This window comes from Microtus ochrogaster, chromosome 16 (assembly GCF_000317375.1).
Source record: "Microtus ochrogaster isolate Prairie Vole_2 chromosome 16, MicOch1.0, whole genome shotgun sequence".
Classification (NCBI taxonomy): Eukaryota; Metazoa; Chordata; class Mammalia; order Rodentia; family Cricetidae; genus Microtus; species Microtus ochrogaster.
Genome location: NC_022018.1, coordinates 27,806,486 through 27,827,047, shown reverse-complemented (window position 1 = coordinate 27,827,047; position 20,562 = coordinate 27,806,486).

Genomic DNA, 20,562 nt, shown 5'->3' with positions numbered 1-20,562 from the left:
GAAAGGAAGGAAGGAAGGAAGGAAGGAAGGAAGGAGGAAAGGAAGGAAGGAAGGAAGGAGGAAAGGAAGGAAGGAAGGAAGGAAGGAAGGAAGGAAGGAAGGAAGGAAGGACGGACTCCTTCGGGCTAGAAAGATGGCTGATTAGTTAAGAGGGCTTGCTTCTCATTCAGAGGATTTAAGCTTGGTTTTCAGTACCCACTCAGGACAACTTACAACCCTCACAACCCTTTAAACTGTCTGTAACTGCAGCTCTAGGTGGTCTAAAGCCCTCCATTGGCCTCCATAGGCTCACATGCATGTGGCATGCATACATAGATTTACACACATGCATACAAGTAAAAACTAAACTTTTTAAAAGAAAAGAAAGAGACAAAAGAAAAGAGCCATCATGGAGTATCTTTCTAGAAGGCTAAGAGTCACAAATTTTGATATAACTAACCAAAAAATGTCAAAACACTGTAGGTGGAGGCTGCTTGTTTATTTCCTGGCCACCCAGACCCTAGATAATCACACAGAAACTATATTAAAACACTGCTTGATCTATTGGCTCAGGCTTCTTATTAACTAACTCATATCTTAAATTAACCCATTCCTATGATTTTGTATTTTATCTCAAGGCTTGTGGTTTACCAGAGAGGTTCTCTGGCGTCTGTCTCCTTCAGCAGCTACATGGCATCTTTCTGACTCTGCCTTCTTTTCTCCTCTATCTCAGCCTGGAATTCCTGCCTTGCTCTATTCTGCGCTGCTATAGGCCCAAAGCAGATTCTTTATTAACCAATGGTAATAAAACATACTCACAGCATACAGAGCAGAATCACACATCAAAACCCCTGAAAATATTAGATTCCTTTTCTTGAGAGTTATTTCAAATTAGAGTACTAAAACAGCTTAAGAACACATTTCAGTCTGAAGTGTTTATCTTAAAGCTTTTTGCCCTTTGATTATAACCTCAGAGCACTGCTTTCTCATCAGTAAATCTAACAATACATTCTTAAGCCAACCTATGACTTGATTTACAAACAGAAAGTATTTAAAGCAAGAGGAAATATGTGTGGCAACTCATGTTTTTTACTAAATTTTAAACGTTTGCTTACATTTTAAACTTTACTTAATCTTTGAACCTGGTTCCAGATTACATACTTTAAATACTATAACACTAAAAACACATTTTTTTAAAAAAGCAGAAATAGCTTTTTAAGACCCTGGAATGTCTCTTTTTTAAAGAGAGGTTTTGCTATGTAGCCTAGGCTAGCAAAGTTATAGTGATCCTCCTGCCTCAGCCTCCCAAGTGCTGGGATTGCAGAAGTGTCATCAGCATGCATGGGTGTGCCTATCTTTCTTAATGCCTACATTACAGATTTGTCTGTCATCGGCATGCCTGTCTTTCTTAAGGCCTACACTACGGATCTGTTTTTTGAATATGTATTTTTGGGGTTCTGGTCAGTTTGGTGAACGAAATGACAGCATGGATGGTGCTCTTCTATCCCTCTTTTTGCTATTTGTCAAATTTGGGATAAATAAGGCAGGACCATATGCCACACCCAAATGTTTAAAGATTTAAGTCAGGTTGACTACTGACAAACATAAGAGCTGTATTCTTATTTTCACAAAAATGCCAGTGTAATGACAAGACTGTAAAATGAGGAAGAAACTATGGTGCCTATCTTACAGAAAGTCATGTAAGTATTGAAGTTAATTGTTAGCCCATGTCTGGTTGTGCTGTGGATAGGTTGATGATGCTTAAATGAGTCACATATAAAGACATAAATAATTCATACATCATTTTGTTTTTATTTCATTAAACTTGTTTTCTTTCAATAAAATCACTGATTATGTAGTCATAATCAATATTCATATAACCTGTTTTATTGGCAGCAACAGTCTAAAGAATAAAAAATTATTATTTTTATATAAGTATATACAATTTAAATATGTTAATTCAAACCATAAAGTGAAAGAAAATTAAATTAGCATATGTTTAATTTATTTTGCAAAAGATTATTCCAATTCTGAAATGTCAAACATAATTTGTTAATATCAACATATTTATTCAAAGTTCTTTACAATGAAAAAAAATTTAAGCTTTAGAAACAACTACATTTCACTAAATATTTAACAAATACAAAATTATTCACAATTTAAGTATTAGATATATATCTTATTATACTTTAAGAATTAGTATCAGTTTTCATGTTATAGTTAGTCCCATGTTCTTTTAGAACATAGGTATGGTAAGGGTTGTAGATTAAGAAATAGTTGTCAAGATAAGAAATTTTTTTAATCACAGATGTAAAGAGAAGAGGGCAAGTTGGTCCACAGGAGGAAGCACTGTCATTGGTCTAGAGGCACAGGTCATGAAAAGCATGGGCAAGGAGCTAGAAGATGCTTTCAATGAGAAGGAAGAGTGAGGTAGGATAAGCAGGATTGAGATTGGTTAATTGAGTAATTCCAACTTGGTCTGGAGCTTAGGGATCCTACTTCATGACAAGCAGGGAAGGAAATGGTGCCCAAGACTATAAATCAGTTGGCTTGTATATTAGTTATTTTCTGCTACTAGGGCATAATCCCTTGCAGAGACAGCATAAAGGATGAAATACTTCTTTAATTTAAGTTCATGATTTCGGAGAGATTTCAGTCCTGGTGGTACAGTAGGCATGGCAGAGTTCATAGCAGTAGGAGTGCATGATAGCAACTCCTCAAATCTCTGTGATTAAAGAAACAAGAAGAGCAGAGCAGAATCATGGGTGAGTATAACACGCATAATCCTACCCCAAGAGACCCCTCTCCAACAGCCAGAACATTCCTAATCCACACATATATGGCTGCACAAATGCGCACATACATGCACAAACCCACCTTTAGAGACTTGCTTCCATCAGCCACACCACCACCCCACACACATACACCTCTAGAGATATACTTCCATGAGTCACAGCATACACACACACACACACACACACACACACACGGCCTCACAGGCAGCCCTTAAATCAATACCACAAGTTGAAGATTAATTATTCAAAACATGAGCCTTTGAGGGACATTTTGGATTCAAACCAGAAAAGTTTGTTTCAGGTAAGTTGACTGCTACCTCCTAGGACTGACTCATCCTAACAGGTACAGTCTCTATAGGACCAGCAAGGTCCTAAATGTGAGAAATGCAAGATATATGAGAGACAATATATACATATATAAGTTTAAGAGTTAACAAAATCTAGTTATACCACTCTTGGGCATCTACCTGAGGGACACTTCATCCTACCTCAGAGACATTTGCTCAGCCATGTTCATTGCTGTATTCAGAATAACCAGAAATTGTAAACAAACTAGATGCCCCACAACAAAATAATGAATGAAAAAAATATGGCTCAGCAGACATGGTGGTACAGATAGAGGCAGACTAATCTCTCATTCAAGGCCAGCCTGGCCTGCAAAGCAAGTTTCAGGACAGCCAGGGCTACACAGAGAAATCATGTTGAAGAAGAGGAAGAAGGAGGAAGAGGAGGAGAAGAAAGGAAGGAAGGAAGAAGAAAGAGAAAGAAAGAAAATGTGAAAACATGGTGCATTTTACACAATGGAATATTACTCATCCTGAGTGGAGTAATCCAGAACCTGAAAGACAAATATGGTCTAAATTCATTTATATGTGAATGTTAGCTATTAAATCATTGATAAGCAAGCTATAATTTGTATAACCACAGAAGTTAGATATTAGATATGGAGTAAAGATCTTGGGGTTGGGAGAATCTCTATAGGAAAGGGAAATAGAATATGTAATTATGGATAGACAAATAAATAGACTGGATTGGGAAAATCAATAAAAGAAGGGGAAGAAAGAAGGGGGCAAAGGAAGAACAGCTAAAAAATCCTAAGGGTCACTTAAGGGGTCATTTATAAACATAATAAAGTAGAAGATTCCATACATATATTTGTATAAATTTACACATATAAATATATAAAAATGTATATGTAACAATTCCTATATGTGTGTGTGTGAAACATGAAATTGCCAAATAATGGAAGAGATAGCCTCAACTGGATATCTCTCATCATCAAATTAATCTCCCAGTATGGAGAATGGATTACATCTAATCGAGTTCTTGGTCAAAGGGATCCCGTGGGAACCCCAAACAATATAGGCTATTGCCTAGGCTATTGGCAAAGCAGTCTTAAGCGTAGGTGCCGTGCCCAAGTAGTTGGCCAATACAAAATGAACTCAATGGCAAAAATCTATGGAGGTTCTTTGTTTCATAATGTTGTGTCAAGGCATTTGTGTGTTTGTTTTTTGTCTTAAAGGCCCTTTGTGTATATATTATGGCTTCTGTATCCATATCCATATATGTTTCTTAGTCTTTTTTATTAGCTCTTTTTCTTATGTTTGCTTTGTCCTATTATGACTTTTTTGTTTTTGCATTATCTTATTTTATTTTATTCTTACTCCTTATATGTCTGCTTGTTTCTAATAAGAAACAGAGAGGGTGTGGATCCGGATGGGGCTGGGGTAGGGAAGAACTGGGAGGAACTGGGGAAGGAGAAAATATGTTATATGAAAAATATCTATGGTCAGTAAAAAATAAGAGAATAAAGCAATTTAAAATATTATAATTTCATGGAGTTTGTTCCTCCTCTGTCATGTGGGCTCTGAAGATTGAACGTAGGTCACCAGGCCTGATGGGACACACTTTTGCCTCCTGAGTCATCTTTCCAACCCTGATACAAACTCTTAGGCAAGATTAATGTGATAGCTAGATACATTAGAACATGGCTTATTGTGTTGTATGTATTAAAGTCTTAACTTTAATGTGAATCCATCCCAGTTAGTGAACTGGACTACAGGTGGGGTTTTAGAATCCTCAAGGCAAATGTTGTTTAAGTCCAGATTTACAAGGACATGAACTGAGCTGTTGGCTAAATGGGTCACTCAGTAATAATTTGCATTAACACTTAGAGACACAGCACCAGGAACATCCTCTCTCCATAGTCTAAAGTCCCCAAGCAGCTTGCATTTCTCGAACTCGGCATCATCATGGATGCCAGGTCATTTTGAAATTGGCCATTTGAAGATACTTCTGCTAAACGGCATTGACTCTTCACTTGAGTCCACAGGGAAAATAAAAGGGGCACAAATGTCCAGCCATCATTTTGTCTGCCTGCCTGCTTTACTTTGGTTGAAAGCACAGAAATAATTCAATGTTCTGAAGCTATAGCCACTTTAAAGAACAGCAAAACTTTCCAAGACAGACTATTCACCAGGTGACAGTAATTAATCCATCATAATCCCCATTGGAACAGCCACCTCCTGGGGACATCTTATCATCTCAAACAGAAAAAAACCTCTTTGGACCATCTTGCAAACCAAAACAGAGATGTTGTTCAAACTGACCACACCTTGACCAGGACTGATCAATATGCATACCACTTGCCCCACCTCAGCCTTATTCCGTTTTTACCCCAGCACAGCTCACACCAGTACCTTGAAGAGACACTGGGGGGTCACTGGACCACTCGGTTTGTTCATTTCCCTAATGTGGTCGCATTGGATAACCCTCTGACCTTCCTTTTCACCATTTCTTATGTCTAGCTGACATTAGAATGACAGCCACTAATAGCCTCTGTCTTTGCGCTAAAAATGCTGATTGTAGCTTAATTGTCCCATCGCAACCCAGGAGGAAACAGTCCTGCTAATTCAATCCGAGGAAAAGCTACACTACTTTTTCCTACCTGAGAGTGAGTCCAGATTTGAGCTTTGGGGTTGAACTTAACCAACCCAAGATGTTGAGCTGTACACCGTGCAGAGCATGCAGCTTTCATGGGCACGTTAGCATCCAGTGTCTATCTCCAGCATCCATTTCCTGAAAGCAGAGAAAAACATTTCAACAGCTGTCAACTCAGAGACTGATCCTAAAAAAAGTCTCAGATTTCTATAGCTTCGTATTCAGTCAACCCCTTATTTAGCATTCATCATTAAAACAAGAGGTACAAAAAGAGGGAGTTTAACTCTACTGTACTACAATGAAAAGACAACGCACTGATATTAGAAAAGGGGTTTTGGACAAATGGTGATGGGTTGCCCTGAAAGCTACACTGCAAGAATTTATCCACATTTAGAGGATGTGTTTGTGAACAGCTGGCTTCCATTACAAGCTGCATAAAACTAAATGGTACTGCCTGCTGAAGGTTATGGCTGAACTCTGGTTTGGACATTGCAACATGGACAGTAAGATCTAACATTGTAAATTCTACAAAAGGGAAAGAGGGGAGGGTATCCTCACACTGACACATTTGTATGGTCTCATCCAAAGCAGAATGAATCACAAACTGAAAACACGTACATTTAAATCAGAAGCATAATGAAGCACACATTAAAATGCATTCTGATATTTAAAAAACCATCAAAATGTTTAGCTTCCTATTCAGATTGCTGCTATAGCTCTGCTATTACACATATTTCTTCTATGACTTCAACACGTCTGTGAAAACAGAGGAAGACTAGGACTTTATATTGCAGGAGTACTTTATCCCCAGTCCACCTCACCTGCTCACTTCCACCTTCCTGGACTATGCATCAGTGTCTGATGCCAGTTCTCCATCATGAGCTCCGCGTGGGCAGAGACGCTGGTGGTGCATTACTCAGTCGGCTTCCCGGCGCCGGCTTGTGATACAAAGCGCTGCGACAGACGCTCGTCAGTAGCCGCCTATCTACCTAACACGGCTGCTAGCGCAGTGGTTGCAAAAGCTAACAAAGAGATTTCCCATTCAGGGAAACTCTGTCCAGGAAAGGCTTAGAGCAAACAGCAGGACTGGTGTATGCGTGCCCCCGTGTGAGGGTATGCGCACGCGTGCGCACTCGCGCATGCGTGAATGCACAGGTGTGTCTACACAGGTGTGTCTGCCCACACACCTGCAGGTGTGGAGGCCAAAGTCAGAGGCTTGCCTCTCTCATTCCCAATCTCATGTCATGTCTCTCTCCATCTAACATCTCCACACCTGGCATTAACATGGGTGCTGGGGTTCTGAACTTAGGTCCTCAAGTTTTCTTGGCTAGCAAAATATTTCCTTTGTGGACCATCCCCACCTCCTGGCTAGCTGTCATATAATCCGAAAATGGCCACTAAATAAATAAATATATAATGTTAGTTACAAAATCCCCAGGACTCCAAGAGGTTCATTACAATGCAGAAGGTAATATAATGGTTTACAACATGCATCCCTAGAGAAAAATTATTCTTGCCTGAAGGGTTGGATTTGTGAAAGCATCTGGCACAATGAGACACATCAAATTTTGCAGCCACAGTGACTAAAATCCAAATCCCTGGAGGTAATTAATAAATTAGCATAGGAGGTTCATTCACCTGCACCAGGCGCAAGCCCTTTCCTGGGCTGCAGCAGTGAAAGTGCTTTCCCCAGGAGACACAATTGAGACATATGTCTGAACAAACATGCCTGTGTCTTTGCCGGCATCTAAATCTGTTTCTGTCTTCATTATCACATTCTCGGTCCAAAGGACTGCACTTCCAAACAGTGCCTTTGGCTCGGCACAGTTGATGCAATCAACGGGGCTAACATTTTCCCTCAGACAGAAACTGTTTTTCTGGATTGAGTGTCTTCTAAGACACAGCTGGCCTGATGTCACACGAAGTCTTGACAGTTGGAACTGCACTAGGTTTTAAAAGCAAAGATGGAAATTAAAGATGTCACAGCAGGTTCTAAGGTTCAAATTTCAGATCGCATGGAAAAAATCTATTCATTCAAAATATATTCTTATAATGTCACTCTAAGAAAAACTTCACTGTTGTAATTAGGGCAGCGGGGCTGCGTCCCCAGCACCCCGGCCGCCTCACTAGCTTATGCCCCGAAATAACAACACACAAATTGTATTCTTTTAAACACTGCTTGGCCCATTTCTATCTAGCTTCTTCCAGGCTAATTCTCACATATTAATTTAGCCCATTTCTAATCATCTGTGTAGCACCGCTAGGTGCGCATACCAGGAAGATTCTAGCCTATGTCCATCCTGGGTCGGAGCTTCATCGTGTGTGTCTCAGAGAGCAGAGCTATGTGTCTGCCCAGGAGAGGGGAGCATGGTGTCTCTGCTCCAGAGAGCAGAGCTGTCGAGTCTGAGCTCACTTCCAGCATTCTGTTCTGTTTACTCCACCCACCTATGTTTTAACCTATGAGGGCCAAGCAGTTTCTTTATTGCTTAACCAATGAAATCAACAGATTGATATATGACACTCCCACATCACTTCACTTTTTTCTTAACTGCTCTGTGAGGATAGAGTCCTTCTCTAGCTCCCTCTGATTTGTAGTTACTGCCAATGTTGTCTTTCTGCCAGTATGTTGATTCCTGTAAACCTACTGATGGCTAATGTGATGGGATTTTTGCCATTCTACACACAGCCCTGAAGACGAGCAGACCTGGGGGTGGACAGCTACAGGACTTTTCCACCAATGACTGGATGAAGAATGAATATAATTCATCAAGTGAAAATAAAACATGTTATGAAGTCAAGCCATTTGAAGAGTTTGTTCAGAGCACAAGAATATAAAAATTCCATGGTGGAAAAAGGAGAAGTATCAAGAACAAGTGTCAATGGTATGGATGCTGTGACATCAGGGAAAATGCAGACTCCAGGGTCCTGGGCTTGAGTTATCACAACAAAACTCCAATTATGAACACCTGAGAGTTTCTATATATATTACATGATTAAAAGCATCAGTGTAGGATTTTATTCAGTCTTCAAGGGAGATTTCCCACCCCACCCAACTCCCCTTTATTTTCTGGTCAGCAAGCCAGGTACTCTAGACAGAGTAGCTTTGGGGTTAAAACACAGAAATGTTTATCAGTTTAAATGGCTTTCAAGTTCAAGATGTCAGGCAAACCCCCAACCCCACAAAGATGATAGTGAGGAAGAACCAAAATAAATCGCCTCTAACCAAGAAGAGAACAGAAAAATTACAAAAGTAGATAGAGTTCCTTATCTGTTACGTATGGGAAGGGCTATAAGCATCGTAGAGGCCACACTTTCTCTGAAGACAGAGAATGCTTGAGAATTGGTGTTAGGAGTGGGCAATGAATAATGTGTCACAAATATGTGAGACCAGAGGACTAAGTGGGGGCAGCGTTTCCACTCCTAACTCACAGGAAACAGTTAACATCCCAGATGGTTTTTTGTCTTATTAAAATGGGCTCTCTTTCCCCCAGCAGATGTGGGGTTATAGCAAAACTAATTGGGAGGTAGAGTTTTGACCTACCCCTTGTTTCCATATAGTCATGGTCTCCCTTACCACCCAAATCCTGTGTCAGAGTGCATTGGCGTGATGAACATCCATTGATCCATACATCACTGTCACCTCAGTCCATAGGCCAAAATATTTGTATTGTTACTGTTCTTGATGCCAGGACAATAAACCTGTCAAGAAGCAACATAAAAGAGGAAGAGTTCATTTTCGTTCACAGATCAAGGGGGTTGCACTCTACCGTGGTGGGCAAACATGGCAGGGAGATCAAGGGGTTGCAGATCACAATGTATCTTCAGTGAGGTGGCAGAAAACACAGGGAGTGGGACTAAGCTGTAAAACCTCAAGGCACACCTGCAGGAAGTGTGACTAACTTCCTCTACCAAGTTACACTCTTAAAGGCGCTGCAACCTTTCCAAACAACAGCAGTAGCTGGGGACTAAGTTTTCAGACATGTTAGACTGTGGAGAGCATTCCACATGCAAAAACAATTATCTTCTAGGTTTGAATAAGTATATGAATATCCACTGTGATATTTAGGGTCTTCACTGCCCTAAATATCTCCTGTGTTCCTTCTGGTCATGGTTTTCTGTCTTCTAATCTGTGATGTGGGCCATCTTGTGACTACGTGGTAAACCGATGCTTTAGAAAGGAAGGCATCAAAGAAATCCAAGAGCCATCTGTAGATTTTTGTTAGCTGGAGGAACGAAAGCAGACTAGAAAGAGAAGGACTCTTCATGCTTTCCTCAGAGGCTGCAATTGAGAATGTCTCCATCCACCGATGTCCACTGATATGAAGACTTAACGTAAGCACGGAGGGAAATGAAATAGAATTGCGGTCCATTTCACAGTTATTGTGTGATAGCCACAGCACAGCGAATAATGCTTGGCTCCATAGACTTCCGTATTAACTTATGAGGGTGGTGTCAGGATTTAACATGGAGCTTTAAACAACCCGTTCAGGTTGCTCAGCAACTGAGTGAGACAGATGCCTTCATGGCAACTCTTATAATGTTATTAGTCAGGGTTCTCTAAAGTAACAGAACTGATAGAATGAGCATATTTATGTGTTTTATTAGACTGGCATACAGGCTGTGGTCCAAGCAGTCCAACAGTGTCTGTCTCCTGATGGATTGACGGGTCAAGGACCCAGTAGTAGTTCAGTTCACAAGACTGGATGTCTCAGCAATCCTGAACAGATACTACAGTCCCCGAAAGTCCCAGAAAGCTTGCATCTTCAGTCGGTGCTGGAATCCTGAAGAAGTAGGTTCTAACACCAGGGAAAGAATGCCCCCGGCACAGGTCAGTGAGAGTGAAAGACAGTAGGAGGAAGCAGAAGCCTCTCCCTTCCGTGCCCTTTTACGTGGGGTGCTACCAGAAGGTGTGGGCCAGATTTAAGATGGGTCTTCCGACATCAACTAATTCCATTAAGTAAACTTCCTCATGGGCATACCTAACTACTTGGATACAAGCTCATTCTGGATATGGACAAGTAGCCAACCTAGACTGGCCATCACAGGCACGTTCAGTATTCTTTAACTGTGTCTAAAACTTTTTTTTTTTCAGGAAAAAAGGGGTGACCCTACAATGAGCACACACGGTAACGTAACTCTTAAACTGGGCATGCTTAGGATTTTGCCCACCCACAAAGAGTTTTTCTATGTGAATGCTTCTAGAATTCCTAAATAAAGCACCGCCCGGAAGGGCATTGCTTTGTGAATAGCTCCCACGCTGCAGCAGCTAGCAAATCTCATTCTGTGGTTGCTCTGTGTTAGCCTTGAATTTAGAAAAGATGTAAATGCTTTGAACTTGTGATCTGATGTGATTTTGCCTCTCCTTTCTCTCTCTTGCCAACCGTGGCAGGAGGAATCCAGCTTACACTTTACCTTCTCTGTCTCTCAGGAAGAAGGGATTTTATTTTCCAGTAGGGAACGTGGCAAAACATAAGCAAGAATTCTCACTTATAGCTTCCTTTTGTCATCCTGTGGTCACTGCAAAGGGGATGGAAGCTTTGGAAGTGGACTGAGCAGAAGATGAAAACTGGACACGTAAGGTCAGGGATCCCCAGACAAGAATTCTGAGACTGTTTTCGCTGGAGGCAGGGTCTGCAGTTCTAACCCTACTTCCGGGTTGTCCCTAACCCTTGCCTGGAAGCTACACTGGAGGATGTGACGGGAGCTGAGGAGAGGCTCTTGGTCACCTGTGGCCATGCCTCCTGAACTGGCCTGTTCATTGCCTGTCCCCGCGCCTCCCTTTTGTTTCTGCCATACATCTTTTAAGAAGCCCCGAGACAGGCTGACAGATGGGTGGTTTTCATCCCCAGGGCCCTGCCATACAGGAGCCCTGCTGTCTTTCTGTCTCATAAGCTTTCACCTACGAATACTAATATTTATTTCTAAAGTTCTCCCTCTGTGGTCCCTGAATTCCACCCATTGAATTCGTTAGATAAGAAGCCAGAAGACACTGACTTGGAGAAAATTTGGTGGCTGTCAAATTCTCCTGGACTCTGCTCTCCAAGCTAAGATCACGAAGACCAGAGCAGCCCTGAATTTTCCTGTACCAGTGTGGAAGAGCCCTTAGTGTTTTCTTAAGAGAACCCTATTCCTCAGGAAGACAGCACTGACAGGCACTAAGGACGTTGTCAGAGCTTCACCCAACAGAACTATAATACACTCGTCCCAACAGAAGCCCAGCAGTGTGATCCAGGCAGAGCCATCACAGAAGCTGCGACCTATGAGAATCCCAAGCCACAGGTCTGGCGGCACGTGGCTGCTTGGGTGTCTCATGAATGAGGCACTTCCGGTCTTCATGGAATTCCTTTTCACTGTGGGCTTGAGTCTTAGAAACTGCCCCTACTTGGGACAGGGTGGATTAATAGATAGAAATGTCCTGCCCGGTCCTCCAGCTTGAAAACTCTCTGTCTAAGCTGCAAGCAATACTGTATACTTGGGTAAAAATTGATAGAAGCCCATTTGAGTGCATGCGAGACGGAGTGGCAAGGCGCAGTTCGATTCAACCTATGCATGTGTCCCTAGAGACCTCATTCTGGTAGGTCCTGACCTCTTTCCTAGCTTTTTGAATGGAACTGGCTCTTGCTCACACATTTGCCTTTGTTTATCAATGAATAAGCACTTTTCAGCCTGCAGTCTATGTCGGAAACCGAAACAGCTTCACGCCCTGGATAGATTGGTACAGCGCTATGTTTACATAATCTCCATCCACCCTGCCCCCCCCCCCCCCGTGCATACTCTGTCTCTTCTTCCGTAAAGAACCATTTAAACACTGTCGTATGCCAACAGTAAAGAAAACTAATTGTTTTTAAAGATTTCCTTCTCCACGTTAATCTGAAAAGGCATTCTAGGTAGAAACCCTTTTGTGTGTTTGCATTTAAATATTCATTTTCTTTCCCTAGTATATTTTCACCAATCCCATGGCACACATCCTGCCTCCATATGCCCTTTGCTTTCAAAGCACCAGGCATACAGCTGTTAGTTTTAATGTCTGTTTGTAAAAGTCAGCCCTAAAATTTTAGATACAATGGAATCCCTCCACATGGTGAGATTGCAGTTGTAAAGTGGCCCCTTTATAAATGCCAGGAAAATAATAGAATCTTCCCTTCTTTTCGGAGGCTACTGCAGCCCGGCAGCTGCTGCCTTGGTTACAGCCATGTGGCTTCTCAACAAGCTCTTAACTTGAATGGCCTGTTTGTGTTCTGCTTCCAGGAGGCAAGCCTAGGTATGATGTACGCTAACCACAGGAGAGCCGGGCTTGATGAATGACTTTCTTTGCACAAAATAGGCTTTATGTGACTGGTTCTCGGCCCACTTACGCACACAGGGCAAACGAGAAGGGGCTCATGTTGGTGTGAAATAAATTGGATTCAGTATACTCCTACCACCTCCAGCAGAGACTGATTAGCCAATTCCCGGGATGGATGTCTCCGAGGTCACTTATCGCACCGTCTGGCTTGTATTTCACTTATAGGACTCTACTCTTTCATCTTGAACATATTTCTAAAAACATGGGAAAGTTGAGTTAGAGAGGAATTTAATTCTTAGACTAAGTGGTGTTAAACTATGAGTTCAAGGCCAGTCTCGTCCACGGAGGGAGTTTCAGGACAGCCAAGGCTACAAAGAGAAACCCTGTCTTGAAAAACTAAAACAACAACAACAAAAAAAAAAAACTTAATTTCCTGCCACTTAGAAACTCCTCTCATCAACATTTCTTGGAATCTTTTTCTTTCATTGTTTAATGTCACTAACATATTGTTAATTTCAACGAGACTCTATTTATGTATTTTAATTAGATGCTTATTGCCCACTGTGTGATTTTATAACGACATATAGAAAGTGTTTAAGGGGTCAAAACCGGCTATTCCTACCAGGAGTTAGTGGCTCCACTTGGTGGTTTTCAGCTCATTTTTAGATAAATACTATTTCAAAAGTCTGTGAAGGGCTTTTAATTTGTGGCACAAAACTGTCAGTATACACAAACCATATGATGCTACCAAAACAGAATTTTTGGCTCCCGATAACACAAGAATGTCAGCACATACTATAGAAAATGAAAGGTGTGCAAAAATAAAGGTACAGGAATCTAAGAGTTATCTCTGCATGCCCTTCTCAGGAAGGACTATTCTGAAGAAAAGGAAGCAGATTTGACAGTCAGTCTCAGAAAGAGGAGTCATTCTGTGTGCGCATGTGTGTTTGTGCATAAGGCGGTCAGAGCTCAACATCAGATGGAGATATTCGGGAGTCATCCACCCTGTCTTTGAGACAGGATCTCTCACTGGCTTGCTGAGTAGACGAGGCTGGTTAGCCAGAAAGCCCCAGACAGATCAGATTGCCTCTACCTCTAATCCCAGGGTTGGGATTACAGGTGCGTGCCCCTATACCCAGGTTTTTTATGTGGGTTCTGAGGATCTTGCACCACAAGCACTATGCCCTCTGAGCTATTTCCCAAGCTCCATAGTTGTTCCTAAATACTGGACTGGGCAGTACTGGGACTGGACAGAACATGTCTTGCCAGAGTACAGGAATTTTATTTCCAGATAACATCCCCGAAAGGGCAGAGTTAAGAACTGTACATCTGAAGCTGCATATCTGTATACCTACAGACATTTCACTAACTCTGTCCTGAGATCTCGCTGGGCAAAGGAAAAGAATGTGTTAATAGTAATGTGCCCCACAGAGTCTCTGCTGACCAAATGCCTTCCCAAAAGCTGTTTACTAAGAAACCATTGCTTTAGTCCCTGTAAAAGTAAAAAAAAAAAAATGGTCAGCCATTCAATTTGTTCTTTAGCCTTATAGTCATTTAAATGTTTGGCAAGGCTACAGAGAGCACATCATAATCAAATGTGTAATGAGACAAAAAAACTAAGAAGACTAACATATTTACAGTGACATCAAAATCTGAAAGCAACTGCCCCATTCTGTAGGCACTAAAATATGGACATGAATGGATGAGACAGGCCAGAGCTAGGGACTGAAATGAAGTTCAATAGATATAAACAAAATGCCAAGTGTATGACTGAAGAGAGCTATTTTATCAGCTTTTAAAAACTAAGTGATTGTTTTGACCATGAATTCAATAAAAGTCAGAAGTTCACCAATACCCTTCATACGTTTACCATGCTTAGGTTACAAACTCAGAATACTATGTCCAGGATGTCCAGCAACTAAAAACAATAAATAAACTTTATTTTATCCTGGCAGAGTCCTTTCTATCATATTATCTTCAGTTCTGAGCATCCTATTTTAAGAGGAGCCTTGAAGAATAACCATATCAACCACAAGTACATTCAGAGAAAGATAACAAAGAATAATGAACATCAGAAAAGCACAATGTGTAGGGGTTAAATAAAATAAATATGGTGCTCTATATAAAAACATGTAGGTCCGGGTAGAACCCGTGTATAGGACGCGTAAGAGTTGATTTGTGGAATAGGTAGACTTCTTTTTATAAGATTTACTTTATGTTTTATTTACGTGTGTGTTTGTGTGTGCATGTGCGTGTATATGTACACATAGGTACAAGCATGCACGTGGGTGCCGGTAGAGGCTAGAAGAGATGTGCCAGGTCTCCTGGAGCTGTTTAGCAAGTGGCTTGAGTTAGTCAGTCTTGAGTTTTGCAGCTTGCAAAACTGATAACTCATGCACGGTGAGATTCTGATAGCTAAATAAGAGAATCTGTGCCTTGAAGATTCACAAACAGTGAATTAACTATTAATAAATATCAAAGTGCTTTAACTTTTATGCTTTATAACTTTTATTTCTGTTCATTTCTTTTCGCAGACTCTATCTGTAGGGTGTGTGAAGCATGGTGTAAACTGTATTTTACTGTGGGTCATTGCGTGTGCCTGTCAGAGCCACTTCTGGGAGTATTCAAGGAGAGAAGCTCCTTCTAGCAACCTAAAGGTGCTGAGTGGTGACTGAGTAGGTGCAGTGGAATGAGGCTTTCCACTCTTTCCAGAACTGAGGCAAAAGTGGCAAGATTTCTGCAGGATCCGCTCACTGTGGCTAGATAGCACAAAAACAGAAGATTAGCATGTTGTTGCTGTTTTCTCTGCAATGATGGTTGTCAGTCCTTATCCATTCTTGATGCTTCTTTGAATAGTAGGTATCATCAGATTAGATTGTAACCTTGGTTAGTTGTACGTCCTTGAGCTTATCTTCGAACCATTTCGTTACCTTTAGATCTCTTCCCACAAAGTCAAATATTTTGCCTCTATTCCCTCATTGAAACAAACTCTAAGCACCTATACTTTAATAATTGCTTTTCTCATGAGCATTATTTTCCACCAGGACCCAACAGCCATATGTTCCTCCCTTTCCCATTGCTTTTCTAGATGAAAAAGTAAGAGTGTCACTCCGATACAAGTCCAGTGACAAAGGTTTGCCACTAATGTGAGCCTTCCCAAGAGACTCTGAGATTCAATATCCAATCCTAGGATGAAAAGAATGATATTTGCAACCCAGTGTAGCACAATTAATAAAAACCCACAGACAGATATTGAGGGTCAAGCTGAAAATCAGAGAAACTGAACAACCAAGCCATTAGAGAAGTCTTATCTCTACCAAGGCAGAAAAGAAGGCTGTAGATGTGTTCTCCCTTTCATTTCCTTTCTCTAAGTGATGACTTTGGGACAGTTCAGATGACTAAGCCCACCGTACCTCCTCCCCTGTGTGCTATAAGTTAAGGAGTTAAGATGGATGGAGGGAAGGGGAGGAGAAACGGGAGTGTCAGAGCTACATTTGTGATCTTCGCCTGCATTACCCTGAGACTATGGACATAAACGCCCCATCTGCTGAGAAAATCCACCAGAGATTTTCAGCTATTCAGAGTGATGATAGGACTCGGGTTTCCATTTCCTCCCAGCTGCAAAGAAGGGCCCCTGCTTCTGAGAGAAAAATCAATGACCTCCGCTGGCTGCCTGGTGAATAGTGCTCATATTCTGAGCACCGAGGATAAAAATCACACCCCTCACAGCAAGTCTCGGAGCACACACCTGTGCGGGACGGGGCCGCCTGGATGGGGTAATAGGGAGCTCTGCTCCGTTCCCACCGCAGCCATGGGGTGACTAAATGGCCCTAGCAGAATCATTTCCTGTCTCACTGTTACACTTTGTCCAACCTGAATGCTGAGATCCATGTTTCACAGAAATCGCCAGGGCTCCTCTTAAGGTTAACACTTTCTTCTCTCTCCCTAGATGCCTTCCATTTATTTTGTCCAAATTCATGGCCCTGGGGTTTCTCTTACGTCATTCTCTAGAAACGTTGCTGCTTAAGGTCTCTGCATGCACTCACACACACATATGCAGATATTAATATGCACCCCCCAACGTCCACTGAACCTGACATGAATCTGCCTTCCTACCCATTGTTCCCCACATAAATCTTCACCCCATTCCCACTGCCCCCCATGAATCTGCATGCAGTCTCATCCACACACACTTGTACGTGCACACTCATACACATACGCACACATGTGCGTGTGCCTTTGCACTGTACTCTTAAGACATAATCATATTCATAATCATCTTGTTCTCAAAGCATTTGTGCTGGACTGTTCTGTGGTCACTTTCACCTTCTTCATACGTAACCCAGGATCACATCCAAACCACACATAAGCCATCTCCCCTTCTCCATTCCACTGTCACCCTTTCTTTTGATGATATAGAGCCAAACAAATCGCCTTCTATATTATGATGCACCTGGCTCTCTATCTCATATGCCCACTGTTTTCTTTTCCATTACTCCCCTTTCCTCTCTAAGCCACTGTTCCCCAGCCCTCCAATCCACCACTCTCCCTTGACACAGAAGACTGAAGGAAGGCAGAATCTCTGGATAGTAGCTATGCTGGTGATGGTGCTAGTGGTGCACAATCCTTTAAAAAAAAGATTTTATTTTTGAAATTATGTGTATGTAAGTATGTGCATGCGAGTGCAATGCCCATGGAGACCAGAAGAGGGCATCAGATCCCCTAAACTGGCCTTACAGGTGGATTGAGTTCCAGTTCCTGGAAGAACAGTATGCATTTAACCTAATCTGAGCCATCTTTTAGCCCTACTGGTGCACATCTTTAAGAAAGGCAAGGATATGAGTTAGATCCCTCTGCCCTGAACCAGTTGTGACAAAGGCACAAGGGATGATCTCAAAACCCTTGAGCTAGTCCAAGTTTGTGCTCCACTGCTGCCCCTTTTCTAACCAAGCACCTTAGAACCCCAGAGCAACCTCGTCACTTGTCTTTGTCATTCATAATTTTTCATCTCAATCTGATTATTTGAGCTCCAGTTGCATTTTTTTTGGAGTGGATCAAGCACTGTTTGACACTGATGTGTAACTATTTCAGTTGAGTGCGTGTGTGTTTGATTCTTTCCCTCTGGACGGGAAAAGCTTCCTTACATTGCCATGCTCTAGAAACATTTAAAGAAGCATAACCAGATCATAAACTATGTAAGAATCACATTTTACAATAATTCTGTAGTCCCAACACTGTGTAAAAATATGCAAACAGCAGTCAGTTAAAGACATTTATTCAATAATTACCAGAAACAGGAAAAGTGATGGGGGAAGGGGGGTACAGATTGCATGGGCAAGAAGCAATTTTAAATTTGGTAGGTAGACAAAAAAAAACTTGTTTAAAAAACACAGTGTTTGAGAAATTGCTTGAATGGGATGAGGAAAGAATAGTCTTAGTACTAAGAACACAAAACACAAAATACAGAGATTCTGAAACAGAATCACCCTCGAATTGCATAGAGAGTGTGCCTAACTGTTTAGGAAGACTGGCTTTTAACGCAAGTGTTAAAGCTGTTTAACACAACAGTTTTAACAACTGTTGGAAATCTTTTCACTGAAGTAAATCTTCATGTGATAGCCATGGGTACCACAAGATTAAACAGTGTGGGACTACAATACAAGCATGGAAGCCAGTTAGAAGAACCGGGGCCAAGAGAAGTGCCAGTGACCCTGACCAAGGCTGGTGATAGTGATGGAGAGGAGAAGGGTAGACTAGTAAAGTAGAAGCAAGACATATAGGATTTGATGGTGGGTTAATCATAGAATAGGAGACAATGAACACATTTAAGGATTACTTCAAGGTTTTTGACCTGGGGACCTGGAAGACTAACTATGTCAAGAAAACTACAGGATGCATGTATCTGAAAGAAAAGTTCCACACATTATTACACAGTCTCCAGGAAAACAGTACCAATATGGTGTGTGTGTGTGTGTGTGTGTGTGTGTGTTTGTAGAAAAAGCTTTATTTTAAAAATATTAGCTCCTTGACACAGGCTTACATTCCAGTTGATGTGATAAGCCCTAAAAAAGTGATAGTCCAGTTCTGGCCCAAAGAGCATCAGTTGCACAGCCCCTGATTACTTAGGAGGGAAGAAATTCAACTTTTATTCCATCCAGGACTTTAACTTATATATGAGGTCTTAATATTGTAGGAAGCTAAATATGCTTTACTTGAAGTCTACCAATAGAAATGTTTTACACATCTGAAAACACCCTCAGAGGAATCTCCAAAACTACACAGCTATACCTTTGGGCCAAACCAGATGGGTTCAAAATATAAACCACCCCCAATTGAGAGCCCCGTGTGGGAGATGTGCTGTATAGTGAGCGTATCTGGAGACGTAGGATGGTAAGTTGCACACATAAAAACAGAAAGGTAGACAGTGCTAGACTCCAGGGAGCAGGGGAAACCATGAGTGAAGGCACAAGGAGCTAATGAAGCACTAAATAGATGCGTGTTATTGTTAAGACTCATAGGAGTTGGCAAATCTTTCCATGGGTCAAGCTAAGGGAAATTGGCAAAATCTTCCTCTGGCCCATGTGCAGACGTTGGCAGTGTGGGAAGAAACTAGCAACCACAGCACCCCTCCCCCACTGCAACCTGAGACAGTATACTCCCCTAAAGAGACGTCTTATGGGAGTGAGCTAACTGCTAACCCTGTGCTGTGCATAACAAGCATGCTGAGGTTCTGGCTTCTTGTGTAGTTGTCCCCTCCATCAGAAGGAGGACAGCCCACCTGACCCAGCTTTTCTGTATTTGTGTCTGCCGTTCCTACAGTATCTGTCATTTCTGCATTCTCTTTAGTGCCTCTGCCAAGTTTCCAGGACCAAGCCACAAGGGAAGCAGTGTCAGACTGCCCCTATAAATCTGTGACTCTTTAATAGAAGATTAAAGCCAGGGTAAGAAGATGGTTCATTGGTTAAGAGCATATATTGCTCCTCCAGCAGACCTGTGATTCAGTTATCAGTATTCACTTTGGGTGACTCACAACCACTTCTTACTCTAGTTCCAAAGGTCTAACACCCTCTTCTGATCTCCACAGACACCTGCAATATGCTCATAGCCACTTTCAGACACATAAACATGCACATGATTAAAAATTACAAGTAAAATCTTTTTTAAGTGAAAATAAAAGATTTTTAAAGTCAAGGCTAGAGAAATGGCTCAGATGCTAAAGTTGCTTACTTGGAAGCATGAAGACCTGAGTTCAAATCCCCAGCACCCAAATAACAAGCTAGGTGAAGCAACAGGTGTTTGTAATCTCAGCACTGGAGAGGCAGAGACAGCAGGATCCCTGGGATTTGCTGACCATCCAGTCTAACTGAATCTGTGAGCTGCAGATCCATTTAGAGTTACCTTGTCTCAAAACATATGATCACAACAATGACCAGCAAGGCATGATAACCATAAGGGTGCAATAATAATGGCACACATACCTTTGTGGTAACCACTGGCTTGGGTTGTTGTTGTTGTTGGTGGTGGTGGTGGTGGTGGTGGTGGTGGTGGTGGTGGTGGTGGTGG